This window comes from Periplaneta americana, chromosome 9, assembly GCF_040183065.1.
Source record: "Periplaneta americana isolate PAMFEO1 chromosome 9, P.americana_PAMFEO1_priV1, whole genome shotgun sequence".
In the NCBI taxonomy this organism is placed as follows: domain Eukaryota; kingdom Metazoa; phylum Arthropoda; class Insecta; order Blattodea; family Blattidae; genus Periplaneta; species Periplaneta americana.
In genome coordinates this window covers 149,301,493-149,324,769 of record NC_091125.1, presented here as the reverse complement: position 1 = coordinate 149,324,769, position 23,277 = coordinate 149,301,493, and the positions used below count along the sequence as shown (strand labels likewise).

Here is a 23,277-nt window from a genome sequence, read left to right as displayed (position 1 = left end):
ATGTTCTTTTGGTCCAACACCACAAATAATTCTCACTGCTTTCTTCTGTAATTTAAAAATATTAAAACATGAACTATGATTCCCCCATAATAAAACACCATATTGAAGATGGCTATGAATATATGAAAAATATACTGTTAATAGCACTTTTGTGTCCACAGTTTTGGACAAACATCTTAACATAAATATTCCTGTAGATATCTTACCCGAAATTATATTGATATGGCTATCCCAGCCCAAACCGCATTCAATACAAACGGTTCCGGACAATTGGCCACAAAAAATTGGTAACTGGGACAATTGGCCACAGAAAATTGGTAATAGGGACAATTCGCCACAGATAGACAATTTGTCACAAATAGACAATTTACCACAGACAGACAATTTTCCATAAATATACAATTTGCCACACTGTCCATTATCAAAAAATGGGCCCGTAAGAATTTATTTAAATGTGAATTAGTGGCAAATATGATAAGTTTCACGTTGTCCTCCGGTTCAAAATACAACCACCACCTTTCCCCTTGTACGATCTTAGTGTATGTGTCAACTATAACGTTCAGTTCGTCAATACTCCTTGGTTCAGGTGGTAGGTGCAGCTTCCTGGCACGGCGCACAGTTTTTTTAATAGAAGGTTTCTTCGGTAGATTCACATTGGCTTCGCTGGCAATACGCTGTAACTCATTTTGAATAATGACAGACGTTGGATCTCGGGAAGTCCCCGCCCTTGCCTTCATGTTCTCTACACATTCCTTTGCCTTAATCCTTCCCCAGTCTGCAGAATGATTCTTGTGTTCAGACGATTCTTTGATGACACTGCTTCCATCTTCTGATAACGTGACTGTTGTATTACACCCGCCACGCATGTCATAGCGCCAAACAACTCCATTCTTATTTTCTCTAAGTCTCGTGTACATGTAACCAAGGTATATTAATTTGTCAGAGCCTTTTTCTGATTTTGTGAAGCGAATTTCTTCCCCCATAGTTCCTATTTAGTTTACAGCTTCTAGATTTGTCTTATGTTACCATAGAAATATATTATAAATTGTTGCGAATTTGAGTATTGCCTTGAATTTTAATGTATGGCGAATTACCTTTGATACGAATTTCAATTATGTGGCAAGTTGCCTCTGTGGCCAATTTTCTGTGGCCAGTTGTCCCCAACTCCAATATAAATACCCAAAAATTTGATGTTATTATGAAAATCATCATTTTTTCTATCTAAGCTAAATTTAAGATCTGTCACTTTAGTTTCGTTAATACATAAATAATTAGAAGAACACCGTGACTTAATTGAGATATCATTCTCATCTAACAAATCTTGAGAGTCAGAATAACAATCAACTGAATAGCCACATCGTCAGCAAATAGATAAGGGTTTACAAAGTTACTATTAACAACACTAGGTAAATCATTAATATAAATAATAAACAATATAGGACCTAAAACATATCCCTGAGGTACACCATATACTGAAGACTTGAACTGTGATAGTGAACCATTATAAGCTACACACTGTAATCTATTATTTAAATAAGAATTTATAAGATTCTTTGCCCTGAACTAAAACCAAATAAGAGAGACAGTGACTTGTTGTTTTCAGAGGAAGACAGACCGAGAGAGAAAATGAATTACTTTGTTAGCGAACAATGCAAGTAATCTACAGAGTGATTTATATAGAACTGACACATTTCTTTCATTAATTGTTTCAAAACGAATAGTGCTAGCGACAACTTATTATACCTAAAATGTAGAGGACTTTTGGGAGATTATTTACCTCTATAGAAAAAGTTGAAAATGTCCTCCATCCTGCATAAGGCACTACTCAACACGTCGTTCCATGTTACTGGCCACTCGTTGGAGGACTCTGTTGTCCAATAGCTTGAATCTCCTGTATGATGTTGTGCTTCAGATCGTCAATGTCTGGAGACGTGTGGCGTAAACCCTGTCTTTTAAGTAATCCCATAGAAAGAAGTCCGGCGTTGTCAAATCCGGAGATCTCGGTGGCCACAGGTTCCTGGAAATTATTCGGTCGTCAAAGAAACAACCGTAACCCTATATGGCTTTAGGCCTGCACTTTTCGCAGCTCCCTGACACATTGAGTAGGTGTACTCTGACTCCTGCGACAAACGTCTTAATGATTTTTTTTTGGGTGACTGCTCCAGTCGTGCTCTTACGTCAACAATAACCGTGGGAAGCCTAGATGAACGATGCTTGCCCTTTTCACTCACCAGAGATCTAGTTGTTTCCAATTTGTTTACCAGTCCCAGTATTGTGTTTCTTTTGGGAGGATTGCGAACACCAAATTCTCTCTGGTATGCCCTTTGAGTAGCTGTAATTGAATTCGTAATCCAGTATTGCTTCACAAGGAAGAGTCGTTGATTTAATGTGTACTGCATTTTCACGTTGACACAAAATGTCGAAAACAGCTGCCAACAATAGGGATAAATCATAAACATCTGCGCATCTAGTGACAAGGAATGGAAACTCCAGAACATTCTGCTTAATTTGGTGCTAAAATTGGGACAGTGCTGCCAACAATAGGAATAGAACATAAACATCTGCGCATCTAGTGACAAGGAATCGAAACTCCAGAACATTCTGCTTAATTTGGTGCTAAAATTGGGACAGTGCTGCCAACAATAGGAATAGAACATAAACATCTGCGCATCTAGTGACAAGGAATCGAAACTCTAGAACATTCTGCTTAATTTGGTGCTAAAATTGGCTCATTGAATGAATTTCCAACGGAATAATTAAAGAAAGAAATGTGTCAGTTCTATATAAATCACTCTGGTATAACGAGAACGAGTGGTGCAAGTGTGAAAAGAAGGCAGGTTTGCAACAAGTTAAGCTAGCATTACTGTAAGAAACGAAAGAACGGCGTGGACGGGAGCTTCCACTTTAACAGCACAAGATGTCATCACATGCGGCTGTGCACACCCCCGGGAGCGGCGTCGCGAGGCCGGGGGTGGGAGGGCTGCAATTCGGTAATACGCCATTATTGGAGTCGTGACCTTTTTACCGATGAAGACAAGGAGCGGGGGAGGGGTGTAGCGCCGAGAAATTGATGATAAAGGAAATTAAATGGGTGAGATGTCTTCACACACACAGAGACGTATAAGGGGCATGGCGGAAAAGCTCATTTTCCATCCCGGAAATGGATGTCGGGAATCATGAGATTTCCCAGCTTCGACTTGCTTAATTCTTTAGAGTTGAGGAGAAAATGAAAATATATTTCGGGCTGAAGAGGGATGAAGGTATTTGAATAAAGATGCGCTTTACTCATTGTGTCGCCGCTCTGTTATAGACATGACAGTTGCTCTTGAGATTTATCGCAGAGAATCCGTTACTGTTTTAGGCTCCAATAACCGTTCTAGGTCGTTGTAGCCAGAGTTCGCAGGTTCAAATTCAATTCATGGTGGTGCATTTTAAAGACTGGTAATAGCCTTACCATGCCTTCCTCGCAGAAGTTGCCAGTCCTGTTAAGGCATGGAATAGAAGATGTCCGACGATTTGGTCCCATTCAATTGATCCAAAACACATTCGTCCCGATATATTTGTCCCCATCCAGTTTATACTTCATTTCGTTTGGTCCTAAATTGCAATTGATAAATGTATCAGAATTTCACTTGTTTCAGCTAATTAGAGTAAAAGAAAATATAGAAAGTTACGTAATATTTTAATCGAACAGGCAGCGTTTACGTGATAAATTATCTTGAAGTAATTCTTATTATCAGCAATTTAGATATCTTATATATGATATATGATATTACATGATATATGATACGATATATGATATGAAATATGATATGATATGATATATGATATGATGTGATATGATATGATATATATGATATGTGATATTTATTTTGGAAATAATTCTGACATAAGATATAATATAAACAGAAAAACTTTAGCTCGCCCCTGAGAGAGTAGAACTCGTGCTCGGGCGGATTCCTGATTCCTGATACGACATAATATATGATATGATATGGCCATAATATGATATATATGATATGATATGATATGATATGATATATGAAGTATAATATGATATTATATATGATACGATATGATTATATATATATATATATATATATATATATATATATATATATATATATATATGTGTGGTATGATAATATATGATAGCCTATGATATATGATACTATATGATATGGATATACATACGATACGATATGATATATGATATGTTATGATATGATATATGATATGATATGATATATGATATGATATGATATGATATGATATGATATGATATGATATGTCAACATTTACATCCATGTAATGTGGATATCACAAATTGAGCAATTTTAATATATTTATACAGGGTGAATAGCAAGTAATGACCTTAATTTCAGGTGGTTATTCTTTGAGATATTTCAAACCAAAAAGTTTAATACAATTTTTCTGGTTTTTGCTCCATTTCCGAGATAAAAATTGGTTCATAATATGAAACAGCTCACAGCGTGTTTTGGGAAACCATTGATTTAATTGCAATATGCTGAGTCAGTTTAAGAGAGCAGGGTATTATAATAATAAATGATTCAAAGTGTTTTGGTTTTGTCCTTTAATTGTGCAGAAATCTGATTGTAACAGATATGACTTTTCGTTCTGCAAATGAATTTTATTAATGTTTCATTTGTTCGGATCAAATTTCTGCATATTTGAAGGACGAAACTAAAATTCTTTCCTTACTGACTTCCTCTATTTCTTCCTGTATTCTACTCTGCCTTCCTCTCTTCCTTTTTAAGCAGGTAACTTCCTCTCTTTCATTATGACTTCCTCGCTCATTTCTAATTTCCTCTCTTTCTTTCTATTTCTTCTCTTTCCTTCTGCCTTTCTCTATTCCTTTCTGTCTTCCTGCATTTTGGTTTCCTCTAATCCTATCTGCTTCCTCTCCTCCTTTCTGCCTCCCTCTCTTCCTCTCTGTCTTCCTCTATTTCTTTCTGCCTTTCTCTACCCATTACAGCCTTCTTCTCTACAGTTTTGCTTTCCCCTCTTCCTGTCTGCCTTTCATCATTTGCTCTCCGCTCCTCTATTCTTTTCTGACTTCCTTTCATCGTCTCTGAATTCCTCTCTTTCTGCTTTTCTTCCCTTTTTCTACCCTTCCTCTCTTTTATGTCGCATGCTGTTTCTTTCCGGTTTTCTTTTTTTCTTTCTACACTCCTTCCCTCCTCATTCTCTACTGTCTACTTGTTTAATTTCATTCGTGAGCATTTATTTTTCATTGTGCGAGGGAGAGTCAGAAAATAATCTTAATAATTGTTTTATTAATTGAATATGTAAAATAAGACTAGGAACACTTCGTCACTTTCAACATAGTATAACAGGAACACTTGCATTGAACGTAATGGGGACTATGTTTACTGTAAAAGTGATGAAGTGTTTGTAGTCTTATTGTACATATTCAATTAATAAAATAATTATTAAGGTTATTTTTTGACTCTCTCCCGTACTATTTATTTACAGCTTCTTTTCTGTGGTTCTTTCATCCATTCTTTGTCTTGTCTTTTTATTTTTATTGTATCTTTCCTTCAATATTTCTGTCTTATTTATACATTTCTTCCTACGTTCTCTGATTTTCCATCTTACCTCTCTTCCATAAACCTAGTCTATGCTTTCCTTTACCTGCTTTCATCTTTATCTCATAGTTTTTTCCTCCCTTTTCTCTCATCCTCATCTTCTGCCTTGTTGTCGATATTTTCCTCCCTTTCTCGTCTTCCACAAACGTTTAACTGAAGAGTCACGGTGTTTGCTGCATAGTGCGTCATGCTGACAGCAACAGAGTCTACACAGAACACAATGCAGACGAGTTGGAGAGCTCATGGCATCGCATGAGACAGTGAGGAATAAAATCTGCAGCTCATTGCTTCGACTGGACGAGTCCTTATGTGCATCGTGAATATCTGCCGGAGACATAAATCATATCTGAGAGAAAATGGAGGAGCGCGTGAGTGCAGTACAGAGTTAAGTGCAGCAGGCAGATCTAGACAAAGTGGGAAAGTAAGTACCGAAGTATAAAGAATGGAACAAGGAAGTTGATTAATTAAAACGTTGAGGAAAAACAAATGTAAAGTATAAAGTAATGTAAGAAATTAATTTATCGTATAACTAAATGGAAGGAAAAGTATTTTACCGAGACATATACTAAGACAGAAATAGAGGGGAAAAGATGTAAAAAGAAAACAAGATTATAGAAAAAGGAAATAATGTTATACAAAGAATATTAAATAAGAGGAAAGAAGCGAATAGAAAATGAGATTAAGGTAACAAATACGTATAAAAAAAGACGATAAAATAAACTAAATGGAAAAACAAAAGAAACAATGAAATAAAATTGGACAGCACAAGAGAAGATTAAACAAACAATAAACTTTGGACACTTAGGAAAAGAAAAGAGATAATTAACTAATAAACAGAATAAAGATTACGGAGGAAAATGAATTATAAGGAAAGAAGGACTGCAATAAAGTGCAATGAATGAAATGGGACAAAAGAAGATACAAAAAATAAAGACATCTAATAAGACAGTGAAAGATTTAACAAAGAATGAAACTAAAGAGTAGAAAAATATTTAATAAAACTAAGAAAAAAAACTGATAAAGAAAAGCAACGAAAGATTATATCGCTGTCCTTTGAGCTTTGATGCATGTTGTTCATTTCTACTTCTTATAATTTTTTATTATTAACATAGGGTAAATTAGGGCCTGTTGGACAGTCGGGCATGTTGGACACTTTGTACTTTAACGTGTTACCTGGCCACTTGTGGGCACCACATTTTGCTAGAAGTCAATGACGGAAGTAGCCAAGAGTGGGGCTATTTCCGTCATTGATTTCTAAAATAATGTGGTGCCCACAAGTGGCGAGGTAACACGTTAAAGTACAAAGTGTCCAACATGCCCGACTGTCCAACAGACCCTATTTTACCCTATTATTTATTATTGTAAGCAAAAATTATATAAATTAACAAATATTGTACAGCACTATTGTAATATTCGTTTATAATTAACTATTCTTCAAAATTCAAAATGTCCACACCTGTGGAGTAACGGTCAGCGCGTCTGGCCGCGAACCCAGGTGGCCCGGGTCGGGGAAAGTTACCTGGTTGAGGTTTTTTCCGGGGTTTTCCCTCAACTCAATATGAGCAAATGCTGGGTAACTTTCGGTGCTGGACCCCGTACTCACTTCACTGGCATTATCACCTTCATCTCATTCTGACGCTAAATAACCTAAGCTGTTGATAAAGCGTCGTAAAATAACCTATTAAAAATCAAAATTGCTTACCTATCTCACATTCAAATACATACTGCATTAACCTACAATTTTTTAATATAGTAATCCTAAGGAAAATTGGCGTAGATTGGAAAGAGAGGAGGCTGTTCACTAGGTCTAACCTTTATATAAAAAAACGAGTCAAAGTAAGGATAGGAGAAGAAATGTCAGAAGGAAGTGAAATAGAGAGAGGAATACTTCAAGGATGTCCTTTGTCATCTACCCTGTTCAACATCTACTTGGAGTATTTAGTGAAGAACTGTTTTCAGAACATGGGAGGAGAGATAGTATGAGAAAGAACAATAAAGTCTATAAGATATGATGATGATATGGCGTTGTTAGCTGAAGAGCAGATGATACTAAGAGGTATGCTACAGGAGCTAAATAACAGCTGTGAGCAGTACGGATTGAAGATAAATGTCAACAAGACGAAGACCATGGTCATAGGAAGAAAAGTAAAGAAGGTAAGCTTGCGAATTCTAAATGAGGCAGTAGAGCACGTGAACAGCTTCAGATACTTTGGGGTGTACTATAAGCAGTAACATGAGCTGCTGCCAAGAAGTCAAAAGAAGAATAGCAATGGCAAAGAAAGCTTTTAATACAAAAAGAAGTATCTTCTGCAGACCTCTGGAGAAAGAACTGAGGAAGAGACTAGTGAAGTGCATTGTATGGAGTGTGGCATTCAATGGAGCAGAAACATGGACATTACGACGAAGTGAAAAGAAGCTACTAGAAGCTTTTGAAATGTGGATATGGAGAAGGGTGGAGCGTGTGAAGTGGACAGACAGAATAAGAAACGAAGCTGTGTTGGAAAGAATAGGTGAAGAAAGAATAATACTGAATCTGATAAGAAATAGGAAAAGGAATTGCCTGAGTCACAGGCTGAGAAGAAACTGCTTCTAAAGGATGCACTGGAAGGAATGGTGAACGGGAGAAGAGTTCGGGGCAGAAGAAGATATCAGATAGACGACATTAAGAAATATGGATCATATGAGGAGACAAAGAGGAAGGTAGAAAATAGGAAAGACTGGAGAATGATTGGTTTGCAGTGAAAGACCTGGTTTTGGGCTAAACACTATGAATGATTGAATATAGTATTTATTGTTGTAAGCAAAATTACATTCATTAATAAAGATTTTATAATACTATTACAATCAGGAAAGTACAAAAAATTCATATTAAATATAATAGAAACAAAAATGCATTAAAACTATTATATACATAAAACGAGAATGAACGTGTCAGATACTTAAACAAAATTGAAATATAAATTAAAGAATTTATCCCCGCATGAGCATACACTCGTGGTCTGGAGTTCATAACCGCAATGTAGATGAGCAGAAAGAAGAAGAAAAAGAAACAATTAACATAAACATATAAAAATAGCACAGATTACAAAAAAAAGGTCGACCTCGTTGGCACGTTGGTATAGCGCTGGCCTTCTATGCCCAAGGTTGCGGGTTCGATCCCGGGCCAGGTCGATGGCATTTAAGTGTGCTTAAATGCGACAGGCTCATGTCAGTAGATTTACTGGCATGTAAAAGAACTCCTGCGGGACAAAATTCCGGCACATCCGGCGACGCTGATATAACCTCTGCAGTTGCGAGCGTCGTTAAATAAAACATAACATTAACAAAAAAAAGAGTCTATATGATGAAAATCAATCACGATTGAACAAGCATATAAGACTAATATTAAACAACTAATTATCTAACCGTATGTTAAGTTCCCTTAATAATTTCTTTAATTTTCAGTTTAAATTTAATCATACTTATGTTAGCTGAAATATGATACTGATAAATTAATTTGTTGTAACGTTTTAAGCAATAGTTAAAGCCATGTTTTATGCCAGCAGCCGTTGAACGTTTGGATTCTGTAAAATAAAATATGATTCTTCTCGTATTATAATTATGCCAATAAGTGTTGAAATTTTTCTTGTTCTTATGAAAGAAAGTTAATAATGTATATTCATATATCTGCTTCAATTTGAAAACGTTAAAATCCTAATAAAGAAGTTTAATATAATATTTAGTTCATTGTCATTGTTTTGCAAGCTACCACCACCAAACGTCGATGCGGAATGCAGTCATTTGTTACGAAAACCAAAGCAGCTTACTAAAACGTTCCTTAAATATATTTATTGTTCAAGATCTCGTAGCGCCTGAAATTTGCATTTCCGACCATTTGGTTCCCGTCTCAAAATACTCACTTTAGGCTTCTCTGTCATCTGTATTATTTTGACTTAAGCGCTTTCAGACAGCCTGTATATAAATATATGCATACATACATAGTTACATAGACGTTCAACAGATATGTAAAGTATGTATTTATATGTAAGGGACGCTAATAATTTATATATAAACCTGAAAATAATAATAATAAAAAAAGAAATCAATTTGGACTTGTCTTATACCACTTTTCCTCGTACTACAGTTGTGACGTGTGACAAGGTGCAGTAAGCTGGCGTTTTATTTATAAAAGATGCAGCATTACAGACAGTTTGCGCATTGCAGGCACCATTTGAAGTCTTCGTAAAGTTACGTTGTTTACTTTTGTGTCACAGTCTAAGTAAACCTTGGTCATTATGACGCATTTTTTGTTTCCATTGACAGTTGAGACACTTCAACTTCGTGGAGCGGGTTTCCGAATCAATCATCGCTTTACAATTATCAATAGTAAAGTCTGGATATTAGAAGTGTGATTACAAAAAGCGAAAGCTAATGCTAGCGAAATATATACTGAAATAATTCATGTGTTTAAAATAAACATGTTCTTGTTATACGTAGGGATGGTAGATTTCAAAATCACGATAATAACAAAATATGTCCAAATCCTGTAAAAATATGTACTAGTTATTTATGCAACAAGTGGATAATCTTGATGATTATGGCATGAGTGAATGTGCGACAATTTTCACGAGTGTCATAATAAGATTATCCACGACTTGGATGCAATACTTTATGACATCTTAGCATTATAAATTGTAAGAAAGAAATTATGAAATAAATACGGGATCCATAGCTAACAATTAATGTTTTAACGTCAGCCATCTAACGTTAATCCCATCACCTGACAGCTTGGTAGTCCATATTGGCAACATAAGACTGTAGTTCCAAGTTTGGCCGCTTAACTGTCATGACTAGGGACCGGATTTTTTGGTTTCTAAAGAGATCACTTTAGTTTTTGGAATAGGTGAAATAGTTCCTTTTTTTAAGGTTTTATATCCAATCTGTGAAAGGGGTCGTAAAAACTGCGAGATCGTTTAAAATACAGCCTTACAGTTATTCTTAAAAAATAAATATATATTTATTAAGGCAACATGGACCACGAAACTGACCTTTTCAAGAACCAAACTATTATCAAAATTGATAAGATTCGAAATTTTTGTTCCTTCTCGTTTAACATTATTTGTAGTTTGAATAAATTATTGTAACATTTAACATGTTGACTAATATAATTTGCCTGATATAACTACATACATTTCAATTGTCTATACATAAAAGGTATAGTACACATAACTTTTGAATTAAATTTGTCCAAACTTTATGAAGAATTATTTTAAAAAGTAACAAATAAACAAACAAACAAAACAACATTATTTACTAGTACTGTTTCCGGCTGCAATATATGACCTAACACTTTTCAAGATTCTCGACTGAGAAGTTTTTCCTATTGTGTCTCAAAATACATTTGAAGGACGAAAAGGTTCTTTTGATAGCACATGTCGTCTTAGGTGAAAATTTCATAGCTGCCAGTGCAGCGGTAACTGACAATTGAAGCTTTCCCCCTGGAGAATGGAGCACACATTTTTCATTTTTTCAAACCCTGGATTCCTCTGCAATACTTTCTTCAGTTTTAATGTTGTGACCTTCACCCACGGGTCCTGGTACTTGTTTCTGTAGAAGCGAGTCAATGACATTAATTGCATCTTTCAGTTGTAGCGATTCCGAGTACTCATTGTATTTTGGAAGGTCAGTGAAATGTGCCTTGAGGAAAGCAAGAGAGCCATATATGTCATATGTTCGTATGGATTAGTTGCACCTGGCATTGGCACTGGATAGACAAATGGATTACCTTGCGAGTTATGTTACAAATGTTCCTTTATTTTGTTAATATAGTTTCTCTGAGCCACAGAACTGTTTTATGTGATATTACAAAAGTGATACAAAATTGTTAAAGATTGGAAATAAATGATACGTTACCTTCTGTCCTGCATTTCATTTCTTGTTACATGGCGCGTACAAGCGGTAAGCAAGATAGCAAGCGTTCCAGTATTACGTTATAGCGAATATGTCATCGCTATTATTGGCACGCGTGCCATAATGAGGCGATTATGACCGATTTTGGATGTAGTAACAACCTGTTTATAATGATAGGATGGCATAAAATACACTTATGTTGTTATTATATTATAGATGGTAGATTTCGCAATCATGGTAATAACGAAATATGTGCAAATACTGTCAAAATAAATAATTTTATGTCGATAAGCATTTTTAGTAATTGAGACAGGGAGATCAAATCCCACTAACTCCAATTTTTGACGAAATTGAGTTATGAGCTGGATGGTGCTTTTTAGTTTGTCCCGCATGCGTGGAAGGCAAGAATACACTAATATCGACATTCATCTGCATTCTGGGGGCTGTTTTAAAACTCGTGGAAGTCAGAATTTCACTTACTCCATGGAATAAGAGAGTTTTTGCATTCCAAGCTTAATTTCCCGGTAGGTGGCAACACTATCGCTCAACCAGCTGAATAAAGTGATGCGATACGGCATTCAGAATGTCACAAAAAATCTATGAAATCCATGTAAGTAAGACTATTAAGGGCACAATATCGAGTCGATTAATTTCCAGAAACCCAATACAGATGCATCATTCCCCAGTCAACTAAAGTACAATTCAACATTGCCATTGAAAGAAGAAAGCAAAAGGACTTGCAAAATTTAATGCAGTTTATTTTTGAGGAAAGTAGGCTGAATTACCAAACTCTGTTTGCGGATAGTAATAATTTACAATCTAGATGCACAGGAAGAACATGAGAGTGAGAGAAAAAAACAGTATTTGTAACATAAATGAGACTGTGAGCGTATTCCGAATCTCACCGGTGAGCAATCCGATGGCATCACGGTGTTCCGAATTCCACCGATGACGTCATTGATGCTCCACCGGTGTCGCATCGGTGCCATCAACTTGCAGAGGTAGTGGAAGGCTCCATCAGCCGCCATCAGTGAATCTGATTGGTTCTTGTATAGGGCGGGAATTAGCAGACGAATGACATCGTGCACTGTTGTGTCATGGCGGTGTGTTCTGCTGTATTGTTTGTAATGAGCACAACGTAAAAACAATATGTTAATGGCTTATGAGCGAACATGTCAACGGACCCGTTATTACTACCGGTTCAAGAAATAAGTTGTTTATGATCTCTTTTATTTGAACGAGATGGCAGTACGGAAATTTCGCAAAATTTTGCTAGCGTAGCACAGATAACCACTTACACAGTCGCCATGACAGCATCGATTCTTCCAGCAGTTTTGTTCCTTATTTTCGTTGCAACGTGACGTCATTGATGCCACCGGACCGGTGAGAATCGGAATACGCTGTGTGTTAACATTTTAATATTGTTTGCGGTTTTATTTGTGTATTTTGATGTTCTTTATGGTAATTTGTGATTTTCTGTCTCATACATTTGAAATTAAAAAAAAAATATGTAGCAATGTTAATCTTAATAATAAACTTCCATTTTCTCGTATATTCCAATGTTTCATAAGGGAATTATGATATACTTATTTCTTTTCTTCACTTGGTTCATATTTATTCACTTTTCTTAATTCATACACTGTGGAAGTCCAGCAGTGTTTATTTCAAAGTGTAGCGTAAGATAATGGAAAAATTTAGGTTTTGAAGTATTTAATTAATAATGAATGTAATTTTACACAATATTAATACATAAATACATAACATTTAAAGTTAGTAAAAGAAATAATACGTTTTTTCTCTCTCCTGTAAAATTTGATTTATTGGAGTTAGGGAGTTTATGATTTCCCTGACTCAATTATATTATTGTAATTTTTCAATTCGCGATAAAATTCAAAATGAAGTACAATACGCGAAATGTACAGTATGTGTTTCTGTGAAATAAGAAGCAAATTATATTTTATGAAACAATTCTGTCTTTTTGTAAAAAAAAAAAAAGGCCGCGATACACTTATTACAAGTTTTGATATAGTTTGGTCACTTCTTCATGTTAAATTTTACAGTAAGTTATAAATAGCACGGGAAATATGACCTACTCGTACCTGATACCCTCTTTGCCGTCTCGCTCACAAATAAGTTGTGTGTGTAACAGGTGATTGTGATTGTGCAACAAGATGGGTCGTTATAAAATCACCGTTAAGCAAGAGTGGCTGATTATAAAAGTGATCATTTTTATATTAGTCTATACGTGGGCATCAGTAGTACATGTCGAACGGAGTCGAACGCAAGGACGTGATCTCCCTCCCTCCACACCCCTAGCTGTGGTACCTGTCCGACCGGTTGAAGTACTGGCAGTCAGCGGTGGATTTCACTAAAAAATAAGTCGCTCTCTAAGGCAGCTCCTGAAGTAAAAAAGTCCAAAAATATTATTTCCACAAAGAATGGGAAAATGAATTCTTTTGTTGCGAAGAAGGGGAAAGCGTTAGGTGCTTATTATGCTACAACATGTTACTAGCACGTTGAGCTACATTATGAAAAGACTCGTTTTAATGGAACAAATTTGTTTATTTTATTTTTTATAATAATAGTAGTCCACACCTGTGGAGTAACGGTTAGCGCGTCTGGCCGCGAAACCCCAAGTGCAAGTGCACAAATATGGCTGGTTTAGATGTATATAAGCTTAAACAACTTTGCAAAGTAAAATATTCACATCTTCGGAGTTTTGTTATGAAAATTACTTCTATGTTTGGCTCAACTTTTTTTTGTGAACAGTTTTTTTCTCAGTTGGCCATTGTAAAATCCAAATCAAGATCACGCATTTCAGACGCAAATGTATTCTATCAGCTCACAATTGCAATGTCTGACATAACTCCAAATTTTGAAACACTTGCTGATTTACGTGACGAAGAAGAACATACGAATCCTTTCTTTTAAGGGCATGAGTCAATTGACGTAAATTGACAAAAACAACAAAGAACTACAGTAAGAAGTTTAAAAAATAGCCTAATTGTTGTTTTTCTGTTTCTTAGTAATGTGCTTGATATTTTGTTAAGAATCTATTTTTCCTTAGTTTCTGAATTTTATTTTCAAAGGATGCAAATTAGTGACTGATACCCTTTCAAAACAAATAGGTTCAGATTATGGCATTACTTTTTAACTGTTATGGAACTGTACGTTTTATATCATTTTATAAGGTTTTTACAGTAATTGTTTAAATTAGAAATACAGTTAAGTTTCAGCTTTTTGTAAAATAGTTTGTACTTGTTTTGGAAAATTTGTTTTCTTTCATTGTCATTATTCATAAAAATAACATTTGTAGAAAACTGTATCTTCTTGTCCTGCTTAATTACTTAACGTTCCGTGTTTCAATACTTCACGCGATCCACCGCTGAGTATTACGTTAACAGGTGATGCGTGTTGCAGCAATCAGAGTAGTACGGCGCATCTCTTTAAATGCCCACGTCTGCATAGTAATGTCACATGAGGTCAGAGATCTGCCGATAAATCCACGAGTGTAGCGAATGATTTATTTGGGAAATCTCAAACCTCGAGTGACATTTATTAGGACTATTTCGTGAATAAAATATAAAATATATATCCCTAAAATTTGCTTACAAACTGTTAATAATTATATATTTATGAATACTTAACCTATTCAGACATTGTAAAGTCGAAATAAATGTATAACGATTACTGCAATAAAGAAATTGAATGTTATTCAGTAATGCCAATTGAGAAAAGCGAAATACAGGTTTAAAAATGTTAATTACATGTACTGCACTTTTCTCTTGTTATTATAACAGAAATACGTTTTCATTATCTCCTGCAATCATAATTTAATTTAAAAATTTTATAGTACAATTACAAATAACCTGATTAATATATTAATTAAATGAACAATTGTTAAGAAGAAGTGTCTTTTATTTAGATACAATGGACATGGAATTAGAAGATGAAGATGTAGATGTGGAAGTAGGATTTCGCATTTTATTTAGAACAATGGATTCATGCTCATCGATTTACGTGGAAACAGTTCGCGACACTGACTAAACAAAAGAACGACCATGCGATAAATTGATAGTGATAAATCGAAATGCATAAATTATCGCGATGTCTGTGATTGGTTGGAATTCAAAATTCCATTACACTTCATTGGCCGAAAATGGAATGACGTCATATGAACGAAATAGGCGACATAATTTGTTGCAGTCCTAGGGAAAATATTTGACATTTTGTATGTTTAGGAATACTGAGAACTGCAACGGTACAGAAAAACAACGTTGTCACGAAACCGAATATGAAGTGAATTGTTCACGTACACAATACGTTGGACACATGCAATTATCTGTTAGTTTTTTATTTCCGTTAGTGCTTTTCACACAGCATTTCAAGGACTGAAGAAGCTAAAACAATCATGCAATATACCAATCAGATATCGTGACTTTTATATTGTTCAGAAATTTGAATAATTAAGTACCCCAATTAGCTGCAATATTGATTGCGACTATTGAGACCTCAGTGTTAATATATCATACGAAAAGCGGTAGAAATCGTAGTAGTTGTTTTAAAGTTACTGAAAATACCCATGAAAAGATCAGTAGTTTCACGTGACATGTGAGAGCATTCCTGAGATTTGATATCTATGTATACTAAGCAGTCTATGCAGGGTGATTCACAAGGATTTACCGTCCTTTAAGAAGCTTATTTCCGAAGACATTCTGAGCAGAATAAGCTTATCATCTACAGAATGGCATAAAAAAACTTAAATCCTTATCCTTGATATATCCGTACTCTATACCAGATTGTAGTATATCATCAAATGTTGTGACTTGCCTCTCCTTTCCAGGATCAACAAGCAAACTGGTGAAGAACGTCTGATATATAGTATTCATTACATAAGACAAACAAGAAGAAATATATCCTAGTGTTCGTGCGTCTGGGTAAATCTGGCACAGATACCCCACAAAATAACGGCCCATAAGTTAAGAAAAATGTTACTAAACCTTAGATTTTCACCTGATTCCACTCTGGTAAAACACATGGTTGTCTTTGCAAGAATATAATTATTACTGGAGTTACATAAACAAAGATGAACATTAACCAGACACCCAACGAAAATATTGGGGTAATGGTCCCAATTCTTGATAAGGCACATACCAATAGTTAATATATTCGCCGTATGTCACTGTATAATCCATGGAATCTTTATATCTTTTATCCGCCACAGTAAATCCACCAACACCAAGTCAACTTGACCATTAGCAACCAGATCATGATGTTGTCTATCGTTCAATTCTATCGGCGGAATGATTATAAGTTGTACATTAAGTTTCTCACAAACAAGAGAAACTAGTTGTGTTTCATAATCCAAAGAGTTCAATATTGCATCGTCGGCTTCATTACCCGTCCAAACTAAATAAACATTATCTGTTGAATGTGCAATCAATGGACAACCATGATAATCCATAGGAACTTCGACAGAGGGCATCAAGTTCTGATCACATTTATTAATGTCTTCTGTCCACAACCAATGTCCGACATGAAGAACATCTACATTCTCACTGCAGTTTGACTCTGACAAGTATGGAGCCCATGTTTATAGATCTAACACATCACTCGTATCATCTGGTATCAGTAGGAGAACATATACAACTCTGTAATGCTACAAAAAAGGGCTTGAGTTCCTCAGCAATTTGTTGTGTATGTCCTGCAGACCTTCCGGTAATTATGATGAAAAAATTGCATTCCAGATTAGAAGATACAGTTTCATGAAATAAAAAATCCATTTGAGTAACAATTTCTCCCACGTCTTTTCCAAACACGACGTAGTTTAGAAATTTTTTTCTTTGGAAAGGCTCTGAAGATCTGTGGATCATGATAGACGATATAATGTGTTCACTCATCGCTTTCGTGACTTCCTCAACCCAAATCTATACTTTTAGTTGTCGTTGCATTTAATATCCTCTGTTCCTCGGAATCGCTTCCGTGTTGTTGTAATAAGAAGAGAAATGGTTGCCTTCGATTCCTGTTGGTATATATTGCACTGGCAACGCATTTCGATAAATCTGAATAGTTCGTTTCATGTTTGGCCGTCAAGGAATTATGACAAGGACACAAGACAATTTGTATCACAGTAATGTAGATTGTTGTCCACTCCAAATATCGCAACATCGCAGTTTCTATATAAAGAAATTTCAAGTAATATAATGAACTCGGAAGAAGCAGCTCTCAATTTCCGACGTCGCTTATGAGGAATCTCGTTTCAGACTGAGGTTGGTGATTCGCTTAGAAAATATGTGTACCATTACGTGACACAGTGCTGGGGCATCTGATGGTATCGCTGTTGCTCACGCGAAAGTAGCAGTATTTATGCATGTACCTTATATTTTCAAACAATTAAACGCCTTAATTATTGAAGGAAACAGTCGATATTTGGGAACGGGAGCACAAAAAATGAACGAGTTAATGAGATATTTGTGGGTCTGTATACTACGCCTTCAACCGAAATGAGTTTGTGATCAGAAAACAAAGTAGTCCTCATAGTTGCAATCGTCAAATAATAATTATTTTTATCATCATTATCGAAATTATCAACAGTAATCTCACTAGAGGTTTTGATTTATCTAGAGAAAATCAAAACTCGAGTTGGAATTAATTGACTATTACACGATTAGAAGAAAGTATATAAAGATTAGAAGTAACAAAATACTCAAATACAATGAAATATTAATTGGCTTACGAAAATACAACTGTCTTCAAATGTATTATTGTACCATTTCAACATTACGCTAGATGGCAGTAGCTATTTCCTTGTTATCAACTATGGAATCTTCATTGAACTGTGTGGACGGTTACTATCAAGAAGGCTTTGTTGATTCAGTTTCATTTTTATTAAAACATTTGCATTCCACTTCAATCATCCGGATTCCAGTAATCAATGTCACTTGACAGATGATTTTCAATAAATCTTAGTATTAAACAATCTCTAATACGTGGCTATCCACAATATCATATAGCAGAAGCTATAACAAATAATATAAACGACTGTTAGAAAAGTTTTAATTAGGGATGATGAAATAAACAAGAAACGTTTTAATTAACGATGATGAAATAAAAAAGTAACATGAATAATTTTAAAAGAAACAATTATTGAAAGTACAATTTTCAAATTTTAGTTTGGAATGTTTTAGTGGTTGGTGGTTCAGTTGATGTTCCATTGGACGTGTGCGTAAAAGAAGTGAACTCGTTGATGTACATGGTGTATCCCTCAACTTATTCAGGATTTCCGAATGGTGCTCTTCATTTATTTGTAAATAGGGTTTCAGGGAAGATGCATAGCTATGGCCAGTGATCTTTATTAATTCTTGTTCTTGAATGCCAATGTGAGTCATATTTTGAAAGTGCTGTGCATCGACTGGAGTGGTTTGCAATTTTCTGTTTTTTGACGTCAAGATCTGTGCAGTTTGAAATGTTGGCAAACAAAGAAACAAATGCTAGGGTAGTGATAAAAATAAACAAATGCTAGGGACGCGATAAAATTAAACAAATACTAGGAATACGATAAAAATGTGAGATAAGCAGCCATGATTGGTTGAAAGACGTCCTTTCGTACCGTTTTATTGGTCAAAATTAGTGTGACGTAGTAAAAGTGTAATAGTCAATGTTATGTACTTTTCTGTTTTAGAAGTTACTTCTTTGTTTTCCAGATCTCTAAGGTTATAATGGAGTACGTAGCGTGGAATCTGTTGCTATTGTTAAAAATGTTGTTACTACTCGTACTCATGAAGTGGGAAAAAATTCATGGAAGCTAAAATTTATTCCCCGTCCAACATATGGATAAATAGAAATATTATTTTCTTGGAGCTCATTTTCATGCCAACTACATAATTATGAAAGTTTATTTTCTTTCCCATTAACGTTGGTTCCGATTTGTGCGTACTGGATTTCTCTTGGAACATTCTGCTTAGTCTCGATTTTAGGTGCCAGTTCCTTATAAGGGAAATCATATAACTCGTGAGTCCCTTAAGGGGTTAGGTACAGCTTACATCAGTAAAATTCTGGAAATATTAAACATTTTTTTCCTCCATTACTCTATCTTGTACAGTAATGAACATTAGTATGTGTAAAATACTGTCCTTCTGCTATGTGAAAAGAAAAAAATATTTTTACGATTAAATAAACATTTGTATTTTTTTTTTTTTCAAAATTCATTTCACTGTGCAGTGATGAAGCTTTTCCCACATAACTCAAAAACTATCCAACATTCTGTGATGAAGTTTTTTCTGTGTATTTATGCATGTCATATCTGCAATATGATGCAAGATCACTTCTCTACCTTTGATAGATTGTCTGAATAAAAATGAATTCATTTAAAAAATGGTCAAATATCAGTATTTTCTTCTAACAGAAAAATAAAAAATATATTATTTATTAAGGAATGTAGTTGAAAGAGCATGATATTATAAACATGAGTTTTAGCAATAAAATAAAAGAGAGAGAACATGAAAAAGTTACCAAGGATATCAACTTATGAGTTACGAGGGAACTGTTTCATCACAGCATAGTGAACTGCCACCGTTTTGAATTTTGAAAAAAAAAAAACAGTGTTTTTTAAATCGTAATAGTAATATGCGTTACAAGAGCGGTATGTTGACGTTTTCATGTTCGAGGAAAAGATTAAAAAAGCTCAACTACGTTTCGCTTTTTCAATCTTTTCCTCGAACATGAAAACAAACATACCGCTCGTGTATCGTACATTATTTTGTGCGAAGATCGTTTATTACATACCTGAAAGAGGAATTTCTAATTAGTTGCAATGAAATCTCCATCTTGGTTTCTGTTCAATGACGGCAACTTTGGAAAACAAAAATATCTATCTTCAACATTGTTCCTAGAAAATGTTTTCTGTGTTTACTATACTCCAGCAGGCCGTGATATACGTCTGTCTTTTTTTTCCCCCCCAGTCTATGATGAGTCTGGAATCTTGTTGATTTTTTCACGGCTTCCTTAATGTTACTTGCATTACAAATGCAGTTACTTTTGTGGTGTTGTAGAGTTTACTTAATTTTTACAAATATTTAAAAATAATAATTAACAGTGCAATTTAGGTGAAATTGCAGTGGTAAGTTTCCAATTTATAATTATTATTATATTGAACGTCTTTTAAAAATAATATGTTAAAAGCCTAAAGCAGTAAAATGAATATGACGCTTAAGCGGTAAGAATAGGGAAATTGTTATGTGTGTTACGTTGGTAATACTGAATGTGGTATTTCACACTTGCCGCGTATTGGTTGTGTGCGGAAAGCAAGCAAATACGCACGATCTCGCACAAAAATATGTTTTTCATATAGCAGAAGGACAATGTTTTACAGGTACTAATTTTCATTTTTGTACAAGATACAGTAATGGAGGAAAAAAATATTATCTCCAAAAAATTTTACTGCTGTAATCTGTACCTAACCCCTTAAGCAGACACGCCTGACTTTGTAACATTAAGAATCGCTCCGGATGTTGCTGACACCTCAAATATAATCGTTTTTATGGGCTATTTTTTTAGTGAACAATTAAAATATCACTTTTTTATTTATACAAATATATTAAATATTTTAGTACCTGTCACAATATTAAAATTAATATACAATAATTGTAATATTTCAATATTGGTTAACATAAAATATTTACAACAGCAGAAAAGAAGAAGTGAGAATTAAAAACCTTGGATCACAGGGAAAATATTAGAGAAGATGAGGAAAGAAGAAAATGGAAAACCATCAACACAGGAAAAGTTAGAAGAACCTACAGGAAACTTAACAACGAACTAACAGGAGAAACTGATGAGGCGAAGGAAGACTGGATGAAAGAGAAATGCAAAGAAATAGAGGATCTAGAGGAATACAGGGAGAGGAAAAGGAATTGGTTGGATCTCTGGCTGAGGAGAAACTGCGTTCTGAAGGATGCACTAAAAGAAATGGTGAACGGGAAAAGAAATCGGGGCGAAAGGAGATATCGGATGATAGACATTAAGATACAGTATATGGATCATATGAAGACACAAAGAGGAAGGCAGAAAATAGGAAATATTGGAGAATGCTGGGTTTGCAGTGAAAGACCTGTCCTTGGGCAGAACACTATGAATGAATGAAAAAATAGAAATAGCAAGCAGTTGAATGGTCTTTCTGTTCTCTCGAAATAATAGGAATTGCAAATGGTACAATTTTTCCATCCAGTGAGATGCACTTAGTGCTTCCAACCAAATCTGAATAAAAATTCCACATTTTACCAAAAATTTTCACTTCTTATAACTTAGAAAAGTTATGACTAAGAAAACCTGATAAACAGGTATATTATACAAGAAGTGACTCATGAAAAGAAAAAAAAAAACATGCCCGATGGAGAAATTCTGATTACATACTTGAAATCAGGATAAAAACTGAACTAGAATGAGTATTCAGTTTTTTTTGTGGAAAAAATCATGTTGACCAGTGACATTTAACGAGATTATATGATGAAAGAGTAATGGAACGGAGAAAAATTCTCTCCGGCGCCGGGATTTGAACCCGGGTTTTCAGCTCTACGTGCTGATGCTTTATCCACTAAGCCACACCGGATACCACCCCGGCGCCAGACAGAATCGTCTCAGATTAAGCTCCAAATCTTGGGTTCCCTCTAGTGGCCGCCCTCTGCGCTACGTCATAGATGTCTATGAACGTAGGACCGAAGTCCACACATGTGCTGAGGTGCACTCGTTATGAATGACTGGTTGGCCTGGATCCGACGGAATAAGCGCCGTCTTAAATCACGAAGTGATTTACGCATATCATATAGGCTATATTATTTTAATGTACCGAAGTACATATGATATTTCCATGCAGATATTCTGCGTCATCATACGATGAAAGAGTAATGGAACGGAGAAAAATTCTCTCCGGCGCCGGGATTTTAACCCGGGTTTTCAGCTCTACGTGCTGATGCTTTATCCACTATGACGTAGTGCAGAGGGCGGCCACTAGAGGGTACCCAAGAGTTGGAGCTTAATCTGAGACGATTCTGTCCGGCGCCGGGGAGGTATCCGGTGTGGCTTAGTGGATAAAGCATCAGCACGTAGAGCTGAAGACCCGGGTTCAAATCCCGGCGCCGGAAAGAATTTTTCTCCGTTCCATTAGTCTTTCATCGTATGATGACGCAGAATATCTGCATGGAAATATCATATGTACTTCGGTACATTAAAATAATATATGAGATTATATGAGTTTTGAAATAACGATGCGTTTTATGTTTGCGCCGTTTCAATCACATAATTATATAATAACATGAAAACAAATGACTCTGCGTTTAATTGACGCGAACTTGCACAACAAACGGAAGGAATTCATTTAACACTCATTTTATACGGATGTCATTGCGTTCTACTTGTCCGTGGAACGATTTTTATGTTTCATAATAATTTACGAGAAGAGGAAAATATATTATTTTTAATTTACAGAAATCAATTTCTTCATTCATAGCGTTCTGCACAAGGGAAGTCTTTCACTGCAAACCGAGCTTTCTTCAGTCTTTCCTATTCTCCGCCTTCCTATTAATCTCCGTATATGATCACTATACCTTAAAGTTGTCTATGAATCTAATATTTTCTTCTGCTCCGAACTTTTCTTCCTTTAACCATTCCTTCCAGTGTATTATATCCCAGAAGGGTAGCTGCCCTTCAGTAAGGGTTGGGAAAAGGTACAGTACACTAAATAGATGAAAATCTTATCATAATTATTATCATCAATCGAAAGAAA

General features: G+C 35.2%; 1 non-coding gene across 1 annotated transcript; it reads left to right on the top strand.

Moving 5' to 3' along the window:
• The first annotated feature begins 22,564 nt into the window (after window positions 1–22,564).
• On the top strand, window positions 22,565–22,636 carry TRNAY-GUA (transfer RNA tyrosine (anticodon GUA)). The gene has a single exon. It is a non-coding gene; the product is annotated as a tRNA-Tyr (tRNA).
• Window positions 22,637–23,277: the final 641 nt, after the last annotated feature.